The sequence below is a fragment of the Pinus tabuliformis genome, chromosome 4_2 (genome assembly GCF_031772625.1).
Source record: "Pinus tabuliformis cultivar Carrire ecotype Pingquan chromosome 4_2, CPIR1, whole genome shotgun sequence".
NCBI lineage: Eukaryota > Viridiplantae > Streptophyta > Pinopsida > Pinales > Pinaceae > Pinus > Pinus tabuliformis.
Window position 1 is genome coordinate 110,958,266 of NC_142304.1, and position 22,748 is coordinate 110,981,013.

Here is a 22,748-nt window from a genome sequence, read left to right on the forward strand (position 1 = left end):
ATGTCTTATGTTTAGTTTATATAACATGGTATGTTTACAGGTTGTCTGAATGTTTTATTAATTGCATGATATGAGTATGTGTCTATAAGATTGTGTGAAGGAATGATCTTATTTTAAGACAGCTGTACTAACATAATAGGCATTGAGATATTTGATATGCACTTGAATGCTAGAGGCTGCTAGTTGTAGTATTATGATTAATGATTATGAGTTAATTATGGCATGAATGTTACTCTTGTTAAAGGTTGATTTAAAACTAATAGACATGATGTATTTATCTTTGGAACATGTGACTGACATGCGTGAATAGTTGCAAGGAAACATGCTTGGTATTAGCATGACAAGGTAACAATTGATTTATTTATATAGCTAACAGTTGGGTGATGTTATAAGAACTAATAGGAATCAATTGTAGCAAACTAAAAGGTAAAATAAAGGAATTGGGTGAGAATTCCTTTGGCTATGTTTGGAAACCTCAATTCCAAATGAATGAGTGCTTTGCATATAGGGAGTTCTTAACCTTGATTTTGTCTAACATTATGTGAATATGTTCTAGACTCATGAACATTTATTGGACAGGTATAATAGTTGGTTTCCAGTTATGGTAGGATCCATCAAGGAATCAAAGTCCCTTTAGATATGATACATGTATGTGTTCAACTATAGGTTAGTGTGTTGGGTACAACAAGGCAATATAATTGGTATATTGTTATACTTATTTATACACTAAAATTTATGTGTTTATGCCAGTAGTATGAAGCAGGGATTGCATGGAAAAAAAGAGATTGTCATAAAATATTGAAGAATTCAAGGGTTGAGCTTTCCTTGGGAAGCATTAGGAACCCATGGGGTCTATTCATGGTGTTTGTTGCTAGTTTTTTTTTTTTTTTTCAATGCTTTGTGTTTTATTTGTGCTTGATTTGCAGTTTGTTTATGTATGGTGCATGGTCATGCCACTTTGTTTTTGGTGTCATTTTGTTATTGGCTTTCATGTTTTTCTTCTTGTTTGTTTCTTGTTCTTGCCTTTTAGGTTTTGAGGATCTTGGGAATTGGTTGGGGAAAGATGAAATTTAATGGAGCTCTGGAAGAGCTGGATGAAACCCAACATGTAATGGAAGCCTTAGATGAAGCTTGGTGCATGGGAAAAGGGTAATTGAAGGAAATAATATGATAGCCAATTGGATTGGTTGGGTCCATTGGTGTAAATGGATGGTGGCACGACAGTTAGGAGAAAGGTAATAGGAAAGGTAAAGTGAATAAATTTGAGGTGTCATATGCCTTGGCTGTATTGGGGATTGTTGTTCTCAATGTTGTGCATGCAGTGCACGAATAAAGGGAGTTATCTTAACCTTCACCTTATGATATTTGGTAATATTTTTGTGCTTATGATTATGTTGATGTTTATATGTGTGTGTGTGTGTATCTTTGTCTGATGGGATCGTAAGGGATCATGATTGTTTTATGCTAACATTTACATTTATATACACGTATGTATGTATTTCATTGTCTGATAGGTTGTTAGGTGTTGTTCTTGTGGAGGAATGATTGCCTATACATATGAATGGCATGAATAGGTTCCTAGATAAGAGGAATCAAGTGGGTAGAGTAGCCTTGATAGATCTATGAGGTCAATATTATGTGCATATGAATACTTATATGTGTTTATACTATATCTATGTTTATACTATGGAAAGTAATGTTGAAGGATACAATGGAGTGAAAGTAGCATGATTTGCAACATGTTAGGACAAGCATGGATGGTGGAAAGACACTAGAGGAAAGGTTTCCTCGTAGAGGCAGTAGATGTGTAGTACTACTGATGTGTACATGTTGTGTATGTGGTGTGCATGTGGTATTATTTTCATGTTCTGAATGTGATGTTGTGTACATGTTGCATATGTAGTATTGTGTACATACGGTGTTGTGTGCATTTTGCATATATAGTGTTGTGTGTGTGCTTCATATGTGGTACTATGTACATATAGTGTTGTGTGCATGTTGTATGTGTGGTATTGTGTACATATAGTGTTGTGTGTGTGTTTTATGTGTGGTACTGTGTACATATAGTGTTGTGTGTGTGTTTTATATGTTGTATTGTGTACATATGTGTTGTGTGCATGTTGTATATGTAGTGTTGTGTATATATGGTGCGGTGTGCATGTTGTACATGTGATGTTGTGTGCATGTGTTGTTATCTACATGTGATGTTGTGTGCATGTGTTGTTGTGTACACATTATGCAAGTGCTACTGTGTACATGTGGTGTTGTGTACACATTACACAAGTGGTGTTGTTTACACATAGTGCAGGTGGTGTTGTGTGCACGTAGTGCAGGTGGTGTTGTGTACACGTTGTACAAGCGGTGTTGTGTACATGTTTCACAAATGGTGTTGTATACACGTTTTGCAGGTGGTGTTGTGTACATTATTGTACATGTGATGTTGTTGCACATATGGTATTATGTACATGTCGTACATGTGGTGTTGTGTATCTATGCTATTGTGTATTCGTTGCATCATGACGTATGTATTCATTGTGTTGTACTTTGTGTATGTATATGTGTTATGTTGTACATCGGGGATAGGTGTATGTGTTGTGTTGTACACCGAGTGTAAGTGTATGTGTTGTATGTCGAGTGTAGGTGCATGATGTTGTATGTTGTGTGTGGGTGTATGTTTTGTTGTGCACATTGTGTGTAGTGTATGTCGTTGAAGGGAAGCGAAGGAACTGGGTGCTTGGTGAGTGTGGCAATTGATTCAGTGTGTGTATGCAAATGATAAAGAACAAAGGCAGAAGACCCAGTCCGATTGAAGGATAAGTATAAATATTTTATTTCAGATTCAATTATGCATGTGATCTATGATTTTGATTTATGATCAGGTTACACTTTGCACTAACCAAATGAGATATGTTTATAAAAAATGATTTGGTCAAAGATCTAGTTTGACTCATTGTGACAAGAAGTAAACATAATTTCACTTGTACCTTATTGACAGGCTACCAATGAGGTATGATTTGAAATTATTTCAATTCATTTTGATTCTAATGGAAGTTTGGGTGGTTGGATTGATTGTCAGGGAATTAGTAGTGGCAGTAAGAAAAGGAATTAGAACATGCAACAATGTGTTGGTAAAGAATTTAGGATCAAGTCTATTATTGGATGTTGGTACACAATAATGTCCATTGATTTCCATGAGCATTCTATGACGGTATGATGGTTTTGAGGCAGGTATATGGCTTGGTTTTTAGACCTTCCTATGCGAGGAAAACTTGTCAAGGGATGGATCGCCTAGGAAAGGGGATGTCGGGGAACTTGGAAGGTGAGTGACTACATGGAAGGGGGTTATTGGATTGCAGAAGGGACTGTGTAACAAAGAAGGGAAGGTTGGGGGATGGATTTTTTTTGGTTATTAGCATTTCCATATGGTATTAGATGCACAATGGGAGTGTGCCTTGGAATAATGAGTTGGTAATAGTTCACTGAGAGGAAAATTAGCACAAGGATCATTGCATTGGAAATTGGACACAGGTTTGACTTTAGCAGTGGATTTTGGACTTCCTGGGAAGGATGTGAATCGTGGTATTACTTTGAGGGTGGAGGTGTCAGCATATGGATTCCCTTGTTGCTAATGTGGTCTATGTATCCTTCATTATTTTTTGGTTGAGGAAAAGGAGTTTTGGTATATGTACATATTTATGTATGATTGTTATTATAGATACCATAATGAATTGTGTTATAAAGCTCCAGTAGATGATATGATTATCAGGTTTTCAGCAAGATGTCATTGTAAATATTGCAACGAGTTATGTTATAAAGCTACATGGGTAATATGTTTTGTTTTCAGTGGTTTATTGGTCATAGGCGTCAGAGAACACTAAGGAAAGTGCTCCCCTAAGGGGGAGGGGTTTGTAATAGTCCCGAGATTAAAAGTTCATGTACTAAAGCTAATAAAGGCAAAACAAGACCAAGGTCATGGGACACATATTCCAAGATGAATGTTGGGAAAAATATCCTAGTGAGTGTTCATTTGGTTTATTATGGCTAAGGGGAAATTGACAAAGGAAAAGAGGAATTAATTGGTATTTTATTTATGAAAATAAAGGATATTAGCAGAAAAGGGAGATGAAAGATCACATATTTTCATGAGAGGTAAATTGAAGGAAAAATAATGGAAATTAAAGAAAATATAGGTTGCAATGATAAAAAGGCTTCTAAGGATCAGTTCATAGACTTTTAATAGTTTAGTTTTGGAGTGGTCTCTATTCTCTCACACATAGAGCATTCTTGGATCACTCTACAATTCCTGGAGAAAGGAAGGCAAAGGAAGGACAAGAAAGAAAATGGAAGTAGGAGAGTGCAAGGGACAGGTGGATCAGTGCCTACAACTAGATTGTTTTGCAAGTAACGAGTTGCATGTATGATTTCCTTGCTATTTTTGGCATGCATGATACATTCATGTGGTTTATTGGTTATGTGTTGTCATTGGCATGTAGGATTGCCTAGATTGATAGTGGTTTTTCCTAGCCTTTCCATTCCCTAAATATCCAAGGTGTTGTGGGTTTTTCCATTTGTTTTCTTATTGGTTCTCATGTTCCTTATGGTTTTGGGTTGAGTTCATATTTCCTCGAACCTTGTTTGGACAAATTCTCTGGAAGCCATGGAACATCTTAGGTTGAGTAACTAGTCCTACAACATTGTTATGTGGAATTTTGCATCTACAAATAAATTCAATTTCCCTAGGTGGGTAGCTACACCTAGAAAAACAAAATTAAAGCGTTTAACATGTTTCTATAGAAGATAAATAAGACAAGGGACCTACTTGTTATCTTTCACTTTTCCTTTGTCTCCTTTTTATGGCTCTCGTCGCTCCTCGAACTTAATGCGCTCAACAAGTACCTACAATCATAAATAGAGGGAAAAAAACCAATCAAAGCAAGAGATCTATCTACTATAAGAAAATGGAATCGAAATAATTTACACATATAATCATTATACATAAAGACAAGAATATGGGACATAGAAAATTTTAGGGGTGAATGTTCGCCCTTTGGCGAAATTAAGGGGTTTTAAATTTTTAGTGGGCGAATATTTTGTATCATAGTACATTTTTACAAATCACCTCAAATAGCCCACCTTATTTTAAGGGAGAGGGTAAAAAAGGTAAATTTAGCCCTTGAAATTAGGAGTTACAACCTTCCATTCGCCCATTTTCAAGAATAGGTTTTATTTAAGTGAATCCTATAGGCCAAAGGCCCAAATACAATATTTATAAAAGAGGTATGGTAAATTAATAAAAATATAAATAAATGAGAAGTATGGTAAATACATAAAACATTTTTTATATTTACTCCATAAGTCACCTTATATACATGCAAGGGTGTAAACAAATAAAAATTTAAGTAAAGTGGAGGTATGGTAAATAAATAAAACGTCTTTTTATACTTACTCAAAAGGTATGGTAAATAAATAAAAATATAAATAAACTAGACGCATGGTAAATAAATAAAACCTTTTTTTATATTTAGTCCATAACCCTGGTTCTATTTATGAAGGCTCAAGAAAGAGGTTTTATTTAAGTGAATCCTATGGGACAAATACCATATTTGTAAAAGAGGTATGGTAAATTAATAAAAATATAAATAAACGAGAGTTATGGTAAACAAATAAAACATGTTTTTATATTTACTCCATAAGTCACCTTATGTTTACAAACACTCAAAAAATGCATTATATTTAGGTGAAACCTATGGGCAAAATACTATGGGACAAATACCATGGACTAGATTGTTATTAATACCATGAAAAAAAACATTATTAACCCTAATATTAGTATTAACAAAAATAAAAATGGCACATGGTATTGACCCATGGTATTCACCAAAATGGCACATGGTATTGACCCATGGTATTCACTAGGAATGTAGCCTATTTAAATGGGGGAATTAAACCAACATAGATCCATCTTTACTCTGGATCTACTAACCCCTGAGAGGTATCAAATATCGTGATATGCAAACTAGCATAGAGTGAAAAAATATTTGATCCGATCAAGAGTAAAAATGGATGTTGTAATTTAATGTATGTTAAACATTTTAGCTTGGTTAAAATAAAAAATAAAATAAAAATCAACTATTAATTTTATTAATTTTTATAAATTACTAATAGTAATTTTTAAGCTCCAGGTTTATGATAAACCATGGTATTGACCCATGGTAATACCATGGTATTCATGTGAGCATAGACTATTTAAAGGGGAAATTCTATTATCTTAGATCCATCTTAATTCTGGGTCTACCAAGTGCTTAGAGGGATAAATAGATTTCATCCCCCTAAAAGTGGTAGATGTGGAGTTAAGATGGATATAGGTTGGTTTTTATGATAATGAAGATATTAAATAGACTTAGGAAATTATATTGTAAAAACACCTTAAGGTGAATGGTTAAAGCATAGACATTGGACAAGTATATTTGTATACTTCTGTTTTAAATTGAAACAAATCCAGGGCTAAAAGGAATGGATTGATTGCACTAGTCATCCTTCTATAACTTTCCAACATATGCTGGAGTAAACAGATTGTAATTTGGGTAATTTTTCTAATTGCAAACAAGAACATACTTGTGTATTGGCAGGGTGGTTACGAGGTCCCTAGAAGTGATGAATTTGATTTTTTCTTGGTTTTATATATAATATTAGGTTTTTTCTCATGATTTCTGTGAATGGCATGGGTGAATTTTATCCTACACCCACTAGGTTATCGATATGTAATTTCGGTAATTTTGATTTCAAAAGATATTTTAAAGAAATGCAATGATTTCATTTGTGTATTCAATAAACACAAGATTTTATAATTGAGTAAAATATTCGCCATGCCTGGTGAGAGATTCACCAAAAAATTATATATACATATCATATTATTGATAAAATCGCCTTCCATTTTTCCTATATACCATGGAGATTCACCCATTTATTATACATGTAAATTTAGAAGGGGTTCTTAAAATTTTCCCTGATATGGGAAAAGGTGTAAACAACTTTATTAAGTAGAAGGAAGAGTTACAACCATGAAGTCCGATCCAATGTCACTCCTCCGGCTTGAGTTCCATCTAACATCACATCAAAAGCACAACACTTCGGTAACATAACAATACTTTCTTACAATCTCAAACCTCATACCAACAGTATCTCCTTACAAATTCTCAATGTCCAGCCCTTGATCACTTAGATGAGTGCTCAATTTATAGGAAAATGGAGGTGGTTTGATCATAAATGAGGGTATTGAATGGCATTCCAAACTTAGAGTTAATTTGCATGGAGGAAGGGATGAGAGGATAGGAGGTTACTTAACTCATTCCCTATCCAATTTTGAGCTCATAGGAGATGATAAGTGTGGGAATATTCTAGAATTATCCAAAAGATAAGAATGTTCCCAGAACCCTATGAAGAATTCGCACAATCTCACTCAGTGCAGGTCAAAGTGGGCCTAAGTGCACTGTTGGGTCCCTATAATACTAGTGATTACCCCATTACTATTGTAGTTATACCCCTTATTAATATTGTTGTGCCCCTATTGCCCCCATATTGTTATTACTGTGCCCCATAGAATCCCTCTATTGTTATTTTTATGGCTTTATATTATTATTGTTAGGTCGGTTGGATTATATTGTGACTCCTTAGACTCCTATATATAGAAAGAGGTTTTGTCATTTGAATTATCCAAGAATTGTTCATTTATGTAATGTAAAGGAGGTTTCCCCCTCGAAGAGGCTGAAGTCTAAGGCGTTGATCTATCTTTTCTATCTTTTTCTTGAGTTGGTTTCATAACATTTGGTATCAAAGCTTTGGATTCTAGGGTTTCGCTGTCCCAAACAGGTCATCGTGGAATTTTTACTATAACTTTTTTTCTGCAAAGTTTTAGAAGTTGCAAAAAAATCCATTTTAGAAGAAATCGCGCTGAACCTCAGGTCCAAATTTCAGAGCTTTTCCCGCTATATTTGTGGAGATATGATCTGAGGAAGTTGGTCTTTTTGCAGACTCCTGAATTACATTCCAAACAGGTGACCTGGTGAAAATCGTCATAACTTTCTCTCTAGGGATCAGATTGAAATTTCGTAAGAAGATACAGAAAGAGGACGGACTGTAGTTTCTTGTATGCATTTTTCAGATCCAAAGGTCGAAACAATGACTCGTGGCACGTCATACAAGTTCGCTCTACTGAACTAGTCTATAATCAAGTCACTGTGGGAGATTTCGCATAACTCTTCCTTGGAGAATCCAATTTGGGTCAGACTTGTGGAATTGGAAAGAAGACACAGAGGGCTAATATAGGTCACAAATTCAAAACTAGATGATCAGAAAGTACATAGATACATCAGAGGCAATATCGAGCTCCTACAAAGTGAAAAAAGGTGTGTAGATTTTCTTAAATTTTTGCTTAAGCTTGGTTTGAAAATTTATTTTGAAGGAATTCAAAGGGCATAATAGAGCGTTATTATCGGTAACTGATGCCCCGAGGAAAGAAAATGCAAGCACCTAGTAAGGAACCTGAAAGCTCTAGCATGACTCATGAAGAAGAAGAAGAAATGTTATATGATATATCAAAATTACAAGAACAAGTGCAACAAGTGTCACTTGCACAAAAAGCAACAGAATCTAAGATGGATGGTTTAAGGAAATATGTAGAAGATAAGATGTATGGTTTAAAGAAAGGCGTAGAAGCTAAGATGGATGGCATGGAAGCTAAGGTGAATGGAATGGACGCTAAAATTGATGGCATCGATGATAAGATGGAAGAATTGAAGATAAATATGAATAAGTTGCTACAAGAAATGGGTACTAAGGGTGAAAGGGTACTAAAGGAAACTCATGATGAGAACAAAAGAAATGTTAATCATGATTCCATAGACTCTAATGTTGGATCGAAGACTCACCATATTCCAAAAATCGATATGAGGAAGTTTGATGGCAAGGATCCCGCCACATGGATATTACAGATGGAGCAATTCTTCGATCTCAATAATGTGCAAAACAAACAAAAGGTACGTATGGAAACTTTATATTTGGAACCAAATCAGTTTGTATGGTATCAATGGCTTTTCTCTCGTAAACAATTTATCACTTGGGCAATTTTTACGGAAGAATTGATAGCACATTATGAGGATACAAAAAGCAATACTTTTTTTAGCCAATTGATAAGTCTCAAACAAAAGGGTTCAATAATGGAGAACATTGAGGAGTTCCAAAAATTGAACATAAGGGTAAAATATATTCCAGAGGAGCATAGGATTGATGTGTTCATAGGGTCTTTAAAGGATAATATCCAACATGATGTTCGCCTTTGGGAACCTGATTCATTAGAGAAGGCATTCAGGTTAGCAAGAAAAATGGAAAGCAAAATTATGGCAACCAGGAAGCATACCACTCACAACTATAAAGACGGAAGTGTGGTTGCCCCTAGTCTTCCATAACCTATAAGGTTGACACCACAACAATTGGAAGAAAAAAGAGCAAAAGGGCTTTGTTACAGTTGTGATAGCAAATACACTAAAGGTCATAAGTGTGCTGAGAAGAAATTATTCTACATAGATTGTGAAGAGGAAGAAGAAAAGGAGCAAGAAAGGTCAAAAGAAGAGGATATACTCCAGGAAAAAAGCCTAGATGAAGAACAAATAAATCCGACCATATCTTGTAATGCATTGGCGAGAATTACCACTCCTCAAACCATCAAGATAGAAGGACAAATCAAGAAGAAAAAGGTAATAGTGTTGATTGATTCAGGAAGCACCCACAATTTAATTCATTGTAAGGTAGCAAAAGAATTGAGTTGCTTCCTATATCTAGCACCAGAGTGTCAAGTGATGATTGTAAATGGAGGAACAATAAATTTCTCTGGAAAGTGCCATAATATCAAGCTATCCATGGGAGAATATGTATTGACTAGCCCAATGCTTTCCATTCCAATGGGAGGTGTTGATGTTGTACTAGGAGTCTAATGGCTACAATCCTTGGGTACAATAGCTTTTAATTTTCAAGAAATTTTCATCAAATTTTCTACAGAAGGAAAGGAAGTTGAATTAAGGCGTATTGCAGGGAAACCAGGAAAGATAATCAGCTCTAATGGTATGACCAAGCTTCTAAAAAAGGAGCAAAGAGGTGTAATTGCACAATTATGTTCGCTAGATGTTTCCACATCAGAATCATCTATTTCTCCAGATCTCCAAAAAGTCCTGGACAATCATTCCAAGGTATTTGAGACTCCCAAAGGTCTCCCACCTATGCATGATCACGATCATGCTATTCATCTGATTCCAGGAAGTGTTCCTCCAAACATCAGGCCGTACATATATCCCTATGTCCAAAAGAGTGAAATTGAACGTATGGTTGCAAAAATGCTAGAGTCTAGTATAATTCAACCGAGTTAAATTTCTTTCTCTACTCTAGTAGTATTGGTGCACAAGAAGGATGGATCATGGTGCATGTGTCCGAATTATAGGGAGCTCAACAAGCTCACTATTAAAGATAAGTTCCCCATTCCTGTCATTGATGAATTACTGGATGAATTGCATGGATCAATTTACTTCACCAAGTTGGATCTTCATTTAGGATATCATCAAATCAGAATGAAGACTGAAGACATTCCGAAAACAACATTTAGAACTCATGAGGGTCATTATGAATTTTTGGCCATGCCTTTTGGCCTTACCAATGCACCTTCAACATTTCAAGGTTTGATGAATTCATTTTTCAAACCATTCCTTAGAAAATTTGTGTTAGTATTTTTTTATGATATACTAATCTACAACAATTCTTGGAAGGATCATGTTGAACATGTTGACAGAGTGCTACAACTATTGGAGGAGAAACAATTATATGCAAAAAGATCCAAATGTTTCTTTCAAGTCCAGGAGGTGGAATATCTGGGTCATATTGTATCTCATGAAGGAGTTAAGGTAGACCCTAGAAAAATTAAAGCCATTAAGGAATGGAAAATCCCCACATCCATAAAGCATCTGGGAGGATTTCTTGGGTTGATAGGGTATTATCGCAAGTTTATTAAGAATTATGGGAGAATAGCAGCACCTCTAACAACATTATTGAAGAAAGATGCATTTTCATGGACTCCCGAAGCAACAAAGGCCTTTGAACATCTTAAAGAGGCAATGTGCCAAGCACCGGTCTTAGCTACACCAGACTTCACAAAAACCATTATTGTGGAATGTGATGCTTCAGGAAATGGAATTGGTGTTGTTCTAATGCAAGATGAAAGACCCATTGCTTTTGAAAGTCGTCCAATCAAGGGAAAGTTTTTAAGCAAAGCTATTTATGAGAAGGAAATGTTGGTAATACTCCATGCACTTAAGAAATGGAGACCCTACCTAATGGGAAGACACTTCAAGGTAAAAACGGATCATGATAGCCCTAAATAATTTTTAGAAAAAATATTATCTTCTGAAGAGAAACAAAAGTGGGTCACAAAGATGTTGGGTTATGACTTTGAAATCATCTACAAAAAAGGGAAGCAAAATGTGGTGGCAGATGCACTCTCAAGAAAGGATGAGGATGTGGAAGCATTGTTGTGCGCCATTTCTATTATCCAACGAGATTGGATAAACGAAGCAAGGGAGGAATGGAAGAATGACGAAGAAGTGTGGGCACTTATTCCAAAGTTACAACAAGATTCCAGTACGTCTGATACATTTAGCTGGAAAACTGATTCGTTATGGTACAAAGATCACTTATACCTCTGTAAGAATTCCTAGCTAAAACAAAAGATTCTTCTGGAATTGCACACTTCTCCCTTAGGAGGGCACTTAGGATTTTTAAAAACTTACCACAGGGTTAAGAAGGAATTTTTTTGGGATGGCCTTAAATCAGATATTCAAAAGTTTGTGGCGGAATGTTTGGTTTGCCAACAAAATCAAGTTGAAACAATTAAGACACCGGATCTATTACAACATTTATCCATTCCAAGTCAACGTTGGGAGGAGGTTTCAATGGATTTTATCACAGGTTTACCCAAGTCTGAGGGAAAGAGTGTCATCATGGTGGTAGTTGACAGACTTACCAAGTATGCACACTTTTGTGCATTATCACATCCATTTAAAGCCAATACAGTTTCTACTGCATTTATGGAAACAATTCAAAAGCTACATGGAAACCCAAAGATTATTGTAAGTGACAGAGATCCCATTTTCACTGGAAATTTTTGGACAGAATTATTTTCTTGTCTTGGTACTCAGTTAGCTCATAGCTGATCTTATCATCCTCAATCTGATGGGAAAACTGAGATAGTAAACAAATGTTTGGAAGGATATCTTCGTTGCTTTGTATTTGATAAACAGGCACAATGGGTCAAATGGTTGCCTCTGTCTGAATGGTGGTATAACACTTCCTTCCATACAACAACAAAAATGACCCCATTTATGGCACTTTATGGGTATCAACCACCATCCATCACATCATATTTAAGAGAAAATTCTAAGGTTCAGGCAGTTGAACATCACATCGAACATCAACAACAAGTCCTCCAACTCTTAAAGGATAACCTCGTGTTGGCACAAAATAGAATGAAACAACAGGCAGATCAACATCGCAGTGAAAGAAGTTTTGATGTAGGTGATTGGGTATTCATATGGCTACAACCATATAAGAAAATGTCCCTCAAGCAAGCTAAGAAGGATAATAAATTATCACCAAAGTATTATGGTCCGTACAAGGTGTTTCAAAAGATTGGTACTATGGAATACAAATTGGAGCTTCCTGCAGCTTCTCGATTGCACCTAGTTTTCCATGTTTCATGTTTAAAGAAGGTTATAGGCGACAAGCTCCCAGTTCAAACAATATTGCCAGAACTTGACGAGGAAGGAAAAATTATATTGGAACCGGAAGCAGTCACAGAAACAAGAACTCGACAGCTACAAAATCGATCAATTTCAAAGTATCTTATCAAGTGGAAGAACTTATCCACTGAAGATTCCACATGGGAGGATGAGAATTTTATGCAGAAGTATCCAGAACTACTCAAGCGTTGAGGACAACACTTTTTTGAAGGAGAGGGGCATGTTGGGTCCCTATAATACTAGTGATTACCCCATTACTATTGTAGTTATACCCCTTATTAATATTGTTGTGCCCCTATTTCCCCCATATTGTTATTACTGTGCCCAATAGAATCCCTCTATTTTTATTTTTGTGGCTTTATATTACTATTGTTAGGTCGGCTGGATTATATTGTGACTCCTTAGACTCCTATATATAGAACTGAGGTTTTGTCATTTGAATTATCCAAGAATTGTTCATCTATGTAATGTAAAGGAGGTTGCCCCCTCGAAGAGGTTGAATTCTAAGGCGTTGATCTATCTTTTCTATCTTTTTCTTGAGCTGGTTTCATAACATGCACTAAAATGCACCCTTACATGGGCCTACCTGCATTGAAGTGCATTTACCCCTGACCAAGGTTGCGCTGGTCCCTCAAGGAAGTATTTCTGGAGGGCTTCAAGCCAGGAAACTTTCAGGGAAGGAGGCATTCAAAGTGATGACTTGTCTAGGGCATGTAGCAACTGGATTAGGGTTTGATGAGCCCTAATAGTACTGATCTGAATGTTCGGAGTGATGTGCACAAATGGATCTATAATATCTGCCCCCTAAAGCATTAAGTCGAAAATGATAATGTCGAGTGATATGCTTTACGATGTGATGATGAGGTTCCGAAGCGGATGGTAACCTGAATCAATTACAATACATAATATCATGATATTTTGGATTTTCATGAATTGCTGAGGGAAGGAATACCCATGCTCAACATATAAACTTTTCATTACATGTACATAGATAGTCATCTACAGATATAGACCCATGATAGGATGACCATCTGTGTAAAGCCATTGTATAGATGATTTAGTACTCTCTTGAAATCATAGCCCAGATGGATGAAACTAGATCTGGGGTCTTCTATCTCGTTGAATCATTCGCTCAAGTACAAGTCAAACCATGTGAATATGTGATCTGAATTCAAACATGGGAAGACACCGTCTGATTACCAACCAATGATGTAAGTTTTTAACAGATGTGAGAGAAACCACCAATAATGATAATGATTCTCAAGGCATTGCAGTACATTCTACATGGTGTGAATGGATGTTTTGATGTCAAACACCATACAAAGTCTTTCGATCGAAGGCTATTGATGTCAACCTGTCGCTGGAAGCGAGGAACTGACCATTGATGTATGCAAGCCCCAAGGTATTGAAAGGGTGTTTCTAAGTCAACTTCTTGGATAATGTGTTGATGTCGACAAGAAGTGACTCGTCGCAGGAGGGCCTTGATTTATCCCACATCAATGACACGAAACGAGTGTAATGATTTTTGGAGATGGAATGTTACTGACGACACAAGGTTCAGGAATGGCGGTCATGAAAACGAAGGTTTATGAGTATTGCAAAGGATGAATTTAACTGAGTGACTTCTCCTGAACATGTCGGCGATACTGAATGAATTGGCATCATTGACCCAAAACCAAAGTAATGGATGGCATGATAGACCATAGGTGTGATAATCATCAAGCAAATAACCCAACCCAAGTAGTCACAGAGATGAAGTGAAAGTGTCATGTTCAAGAGCGACCTGCTGCCATAAAGTGGTTTACCCCTTTTCCCATTTTCCCCAGTCATTGCTGACCAATACCTCTTTATTTTTTATCAAGCTTGAGGAGGATAGCATATGCTTGTTGTATAATTCCACCCTTCGGGTGAATCCATCGCTATGTGATGTTTTAACAAGTCTAACGAAGGTGAAACTCGGTCTTCTCATGATAGACAAGTTTGTCACTATTTGATGTTTTAACGAGTTTAACGACAATGAAAACTCAGTCCTTTTCATGTTTAGAGAGTTTGAAAAGGGACAAAAAGAAAACTCCACAAGTTATTTTTCGTAAGTTTCTCTCTCAATTTCAAAAAAGCGTAAAATAATACGAGAGAGAACCTATTGACCATGTTCAATCAATGTATTCCTTTTTCATAAATAATTATATCAGTCTGGAAAAGGGTTAAACTTATACTAAGTAGATGTCGTTTCCAATCCATTGACGAGCTGAAAAGGACAGGTGCTTGACAATCTTTTCATATTTCGAGAGTCTGTAAAGAGCTTAAAGAGGACTCCACTTTGAGGAGTGAGTGGTGTCTAGGATAACAACTGGTTCCAGTGATGTTGGAACTTCTCAAAACATGTTGATTTATGTGAAGAGGTTGGCTAATAAGACCACTCATTGCAACTGTTCCTCAAAAAAGGGTAAACCAACCAAGTGAAGGCATATGATCGGCCAAGAAGATAGTGACGATGGAAGGAGAAAAACCAAGGCTCATAGGAAGAGGCTGATAGAATGGAAATCATGAGAGTTAAAATGGAGATGGGTTCTATTGTTGGGAAAAGTATCCAATACGGAATGACCCTATCCCACTCTAAGGGTGATAGTACCTCAGCAACAACCGAATGCAAAGCTATTCAAGATTACTTCTTTATGAGATATAAGAGAGAGGAGAAAGGGATCCACTAACCGTTATCTTCCGCTAATGGTTGATCCAATCTTCCCTCTTTGCTGCTTGCTCCCAGCTCCTTGCTCTTTCACTGGCCCAGCTACACCAAGATCCTGCAAAATCACAAGAAAGGGAAACTACAAGAAGCATACATCCATAACTGATTCAAGGATTAGAATAAATCAAATATACAAGCATCAATACGCCATTGAGACACATGCATATAGAAGAACCTAAAATGCTTTATTAATGGAAGAAGTAAAGTTCTGAGAGTGTTACAACCATAAGAGGCCCAATCCAGCAACACCTCCCAGCAGAAAGGAATCTCCTCTTCACCTCCTTCAAGCAAATCACCCAATAGTTCTATACTCAAACCAACAGCACTTCCTTACAGTCACAAAATTCCCGCCTCCTTAGACCTCATGAGAGAGCTCTATATATAGGAGTTTTGGAGAAAGGATGAGTCAGCTTGAGGCTGGCATGAAGCTGACTAGTGTCCTCTCCCACTTCAGTTATACTTCAGTTGTTGAGTCCACTTGGAGTTTCTTGCTTCCACTTGGAGATCTAGATCCTCTTACTCATCACAAGGCGAATTCCCTGATCCAAGTGTCATTTTGGAAGCTTCCTGGGCACTTGACACCTTGCAGAATGACTGTGCCACTTGGCAAATTTCGCCCAGCGCAGGTAGCCTTCATTAGAGTTGACATTCAGCGCAGGTATAGAGTGGAGAAGTTGACATTCAGCGCAGATGCTCAGTGGAGCAGTTGACATGATCCAGAATTAGCTTGTTTTTGAGTGTTTTCAGGTGGAGAACTGATTTTTAGTGCTGTGGTTTGCTGACCTTGTTCCTCTAGGGGTAGGAACAACATGTTTAGGGACTTTGGATCCCTTAGATTATTGACATTTCATGCTTCATGCTGTAAGGCACAAAAATGTCTATAACAGTTGCCCCCTAAAGTATGAGGTCGTTTATCGGGTGAAATGCTTTATCAGGAGGATCCGAAGTTCATTCAATCGCTGAGAGGCGCCCTGTAATAAATACAATACAATACATTATTTTTCATTCTGCTTTCATGATCTAGCTGAGGCGGGCATTCCCATGCTCAGCTTTATAAATTCATTTTGGTACATATAACAGACGACCGTCTGATGGTAGACTGATAATTCTCTGCTGAAATTATCATCCTTTGAGTAGGATGATCATCTGCTGTAATAATGTACATATCAAATGTCTTTATATTTCCTAAATATATATCGCAGCCCGGATGGATGAAACTAGATCTGGGGTCTTCAAACTCGTTCGATCTTCACTCTAAGTACAAGTCGATCCATGTGAGAATTGCGCTGAAGTCGAACATGGAAAGACATCGCTTGATTACCGGTCAATAATATAAACCGTTAACAAGCGCGAGAGGAATCACCGATAATGATAATGACCCTCAAGGTACTGCAGTACAATTCACGTGGTGTGAATAAAGGACTTGGCATCGAACACCACGCAAAATCTTCTGGTCGAATGTCATTGATGTATACCTGTCGCCGGAAGTGAGAAACTTGCCATTGAGGCATGCAAGCTTCAAAGTACTGAGGGGGGTGTTCCTAGATCAACTTCTTGGATAATGAGCTGAAGTCGGCAAGAAGCGATCCGTCAAAGGAGGGCCTTAATGAATCCCACATCAGTGACACGGAACGGAGCTAATGATTTTAGCGGAGGTGAAAACAGTCTGTGAAATATGATTCAGGGTGGCGATCATGGGTGGATGAAGGATAATGTATGGCAGTGGATGGGACACGGTTGACTCTTTCTGAACAACATCTCTTGAACATATAACGACACTGATGTGATGGATCAGTAGCATTACCCCAAATGTGGATGGTTTGGCGAGGACCATGGTGATGAGACCGGTGAATGAAACAACCCAACCCGATGTGATACGGAGGACAAAGTGTCATGTTCAAGAGCAACTTGCTACCATTAAAGCTTTGAGGTTCTCCCAATTTTTCCCCAGTCATTTCTGACCAGTACCTCTTTATTTTTGTCAAGCTTGAGGAGGATAACATATGCTTGTTCTATAACCTGCCCTTCGGGCAAGCCCATCGCTATGTTTTAACGAGCTTAGCGATAGGGAAACTCGTTCTCGTCTAAAGACAAGTTTGTCGCTATTCAATCATTTTAACGAGTCTAACGACAAGGAAAACTCGGTTCTTTTCATTTTTAGAGAGTCTGAAAAGGTACAGAAAGTTAACTCCAAAATTCCTTTTTCGTCATCTAATCCCTTAAGTCCGAAAAAGTATAAAACAATACAGAAGGGATGAGTTTTCGATAACTTTAACGAGCCGAATAAAACAAGCGCTCGACCTTTTTGTGTAATAATCCCTTAGGTCCAAAAAGATTAAAATCTAGAGGAGGGATAGCTCTTCCGGTCATTTTAACGAGCTGGAAGGCCAAAACTTGGCAAACTTTTCATATTTTACGAGTCAGATGAAAAGAGCTCAAAGAAGACTCGACTTTTGAGGAACGAGTGATAAACAGGGATAGCAGCAGATTCCAGGTACAGGTTGGAATTTTCCAATCACGGCAGTGTCACAAGGATGGCTAAGTGAAATCACTCTTCGCAGTTGTTCCTCAAAATGGGTAAACAATCATATGGGGGTGAACGATCGGCCAAATGGAATGGAGGTGGCAGGTGCAAACACGACCAAGGCTTTTTATGGCTAATAAATTTACGATCACAATGGTTATTTACCGGAATAGGTTCATTTTTTAATGAGCTTAAACTCTGGGGGAAACTTTTGCTCACGCTTTTCTATTTTTTAACGAGCATAGATTCCACGGTAAAACTGCTCGATCTTATGTTTATTTTTTAACGAGCATGAACTATGTGCTAAAACTGCTTGGTTCTATGGTCAAATTTTGATTTTTACCATTACTAGCTTTTCTCTTTTCAAATATAGTACTGCATTTTCAATTGCTCTCATTTACCATTTCATTTGCATTTGGTTTGTTGGAGCTATGGAGGTGCCTCTTCCCCCTTGATTTTCACCAGCTGATTCCGGGAGATTCTGCGGACGATTTTCGGCGCCGTCTGGACCAGGTAGGAGCTAAACCCTAGCTATTTCTTTTCATGGTTTCATTTCTCTGTTTTAGGCCTGTTTCCCAATATTTCTGAGCCCCAGGGGTTTTGCAAAATCGCCCTAGTTTCAGCGCAGGTTCCCCTTTCGAAACCTGCGCTGAAGGTCAAGCTGCCTTAAGGCAGCCTGACCCTCAGCGCAGGTGGGAGACTCTCTGCCTGCGCTGGGCTCAAAAACTGAGTTTTAGGGCCATTTTTTGATGATTTTTTCGCCAGTTTTTCATCAAAATCAGGAACTTACTCTTTCTCTTGTTTGCTTTGCAGGGAACCTTGAACAAAATGTCCCTTACATGGCGAGAACAAGAACATGAAGAGGAGGACATGATTGCCCTCCATGATCCGGTCACGGTGAACGCGTTGCGGAACTGTGGCCTACTGAAGTTCTTCCGTATCTCTAGTATGAGAGCACAGATTTGTTTGCTGCAGTACATGCTTGATGCTTGGGATCCTGTTAACCAAGTGTTCCAGATTAGGGGAAAGGCCATCCCCTTGACCATAGAGGACATGTACTTCTTGACTGGACTGTCAAGACGAGGTGCCCCCATTTCCTTGTCAGGTACGGCCCGGGGGACTGATTCCACCAGAGATTATGTCCGCCAGTATTGCAGGGAAGGTTCTCAGCCGAGCAGAGACGACAAGATTGTTATCCGTGAGATTACTGATCGGGCTCTCAGGTCCATTCTGTTCACTATTGGTAGGATGGCCGGCAGTGCAGCTCTACATGTTTCCAACAGGTCTTATATGCAGCACGCCTTGGAGTGTCTCCAACCGAAAGTATTCAACTGGTGTGATGCAGTACTTGTTCAAATGAAAAGTCAATTGACCAAGGTAAAGGACGGGAAGCTGAAGAACTTTGGATTTGGTTCTATTCTGACTGCCTTCGCCTTGGAGAAAATCCCACTGATGCAGCCTCAGTACATCATACTCGACTTGCCTTCTCCGACCGAGCCACGCATGCAGAGGTGGGTCGACCACATGTCTAGGCATGCTGGTCAACCTCAGATTACTTTTACTGAGGCCTTCTTTAGGTGGTTCGAGCGCCAGGAGATGGCGTTTTCTGAGTATCCATATGTGGGTATGGATTTCCGAGGTGATCCGGATTTGGTGCTACCGGATGGCGAACAGTGGGGCGCCATTGGTAAACTCCTTGACCATATTATTGTTTACTGTTCTTATTCATAATGTTGCTGTGCTTTATTCTATCAAGACTTTTAATTGTACTCTTGGGTGCATGCAGATATTGGTCCTGTTCGTCCAGCAGTTCGTCCGAGATGGCCAGCTGCTGCCCCGGCAGTGGAGCCTGCTAGGAGAGTTGTTATTCGCGATCTTGACGATACTGAGACCCTTACAGCTGTGCAGGAGCAGGTTGAGAGCCTTACTCGTGGTCTTCCAGATGTACAGATTGACGAGTTACCTTTACAGCTGCAGCGGCATACTATTGGTGTGCCTAGACGATGGACTCGTCTCTTGCGCATGATTGCACAGGCCGTGACGTACTATCATGAGCACCACTAGGCTAGGGTGCCCCCTAGCATCTTTTTGAGTTTTAGGTCATATGACCAATTTTGTCTTGGTTACAGAACATTATGTATGAACTATATAAACAACTTATATATATTTTGATTTTCAAGTTTTATTTTGGTTGATTTATGTGATCCATATGTACAATCTTTGATGATGTGTCCTTTTTATAAATGTTGCAAATGTCTATCTAACACATAGTTTGCTAATGAGTCAGTTAATGTGTTTAAGTTTCTTGAAATATGTTGATATTGAATTGAATCAAATCGTCTTTCCAAGATCTTGACCCTTAGGAACATGCGATAAATAGCTGGATTGCGAACAGAATATATACCATTGAGTTGTAGTATTACGAGATGTGAGTCTAGCCTGACAATTAGTCGGCGTATGCCACGTGTGATGGCATCAGAGAGTAGTTCTATCAACGCGCTATACTCAGCGATGTTATTCGTTGATTGCCCAATACACACACCTCTGAAACTTACTAACTCTCCGCTTGGATCAAAAATGGCCTAGGCTGCGGAGGATAGGTTCCGCGAACTACGACTCGCTCCGTCGGCATATCCAACACATGTCTCCAGAAGGTTCGACATCTGCAACGAATGAAAAAGGTGGATCACTCGACCAGAACAAATACCTTAGCGAAAAAAAAATACAACAAAAGCATGCAGGTTACTATTAAGCATAGTAACGCTTGAGGTACAACCCGTTGCGGGGCTGCGCCAGTGGAATTCCATCGTAATCCATTAACTCGTAGGCTCCTTTTGCTAACACCCTTTTAACAATATAGGGGCCCATCCATAAGGACTTGAATTTACCTGCTCCCAATTTATCAGATTCTTGGTCATAAAGCAAGAACAAATCACCTTCTGAGAAGACACAGGGTTTGACATTTTTGTCAAACTGAGCCTTGACTCGTTTCTTATGAGCTTCGTTAGCCAAAGCGGCATCACGACGGGTTTCATTGAATTGGATTAGTTCCAAGAAATGAGCCTCTTCTTTTGAAGTTCCAGGGAGGAGATCAATTGCGAGTTTAAGCGACGAAATTTCGCACTGGATTGGTAAGACTGCTTCCAGGCCATACACCAGTTGAAAAGGTGTGAACCCGGTTGCGTTCTTTACCGACGTTCGGTAAGCCCACAAGGCTGAGTACATTATTAGGTGCCACCTTCTTTTATGAACCCCAATCATCCTTTGTAACATACGCTTCAGGACTTTGTTGATTGCCTCAACTTGTCCATTGGCTTGTGGATAATAGGGGGTAGAGCTGTTGTGAGATAGCCCTAGCTTGGCAGCTAATTCGATCATCATGTGATTGCGAAAATGCAACCCATGATCTGTAACTATAGCCTGTGGTACGCCGAACCTGGCGACTACATGATTGAAAAAGAAAAGGGCAGCTGTTTCACCAGTGTTATCTAATGTAGGCATCGCCTCGGCCCATTTGGTAAAATAGTCAACAGCGACTATAATATACCCATGCCCCCCGGTCGAGGTGGGGTTACATTGCATGAAATCGATGCCCCACTTGGTGAAGGGCCCAACAGCAACTATCGGCTGTAAAGGTGCGGGTGGACGTCTGGTTTTGCTATCAAAGATTTGACAAGCATGGTAACTTCTGACTGCGGTTATGCAATCTTTGAACATGGTTGGCCAGAAGTATCCTGCTCGTAAGATTCTTTGTGCTGTTGCATATCCAGACTGATGCCCCCCACACGCGCCTGAATGACAATCATTCAGGGCTTTTTCGGCCTCCTCATGGGTAAGGCACCTCCTTAGAACTGTATCGACACCACGACGGTAAAGTGTATCACCGACGATCATGTAGTCTTTTGCTTGGTATCGTATACGTTTTTGTTCGGAGCGAGAGGTGTTAGGCCTGAACTTTTGGGTTTGGAGGTAAACTATGATATCTCCATACCACTCATCGCTTACAGATATCAGAAACAAACTTTTGTCCACGATTGACTCTTCCGATGTTTCATCGTTGGACGACGATGGGAGATCGCATAATAATTCTGCGAAAACTAGAGCTTTCTTTGATTTGGATTTCACAAATTCCAGATCAAACTCTTGAAGGATCACTATCCATTTTGAATATTTGCCCCCCAGCAACTGTCGTGACAGTATATAAGTCATGGGGTTGCAATCTGACAAGATGGTAGTTTTCCGAAAGAGGACATAATGTCGAAACCTTTGAATCGCTTGAACAGCTGCAAGCGCTAGTTTTTCCACATAAGAATATTTACTTTCTGTATCATTTAAGTTTTTACTTAAATAATAGATAGGATGTTCAATTCCATCGACTTCTTGAACTAAAACCATTGCAATGGTCGTATCCGCTGCAGCCAGATACAGGTTAAAATCTCTTTGATAGTCCGGGGCGTACATTAATGATGCTTTTACTAGACAATCTTTCAGAGCATCAAAGGAAGCTTGCGCCACCTGGTCCCAGACAAAAGGTACTTCCTTTTTCAAAAGACGAGTATAACCCTTAGCAAGTTCTGCGTAATTTGGAATGAACCTCCTCAGAAAGTTTGCTTTCCCTTGGAGTTTCTGAATCTGAAGC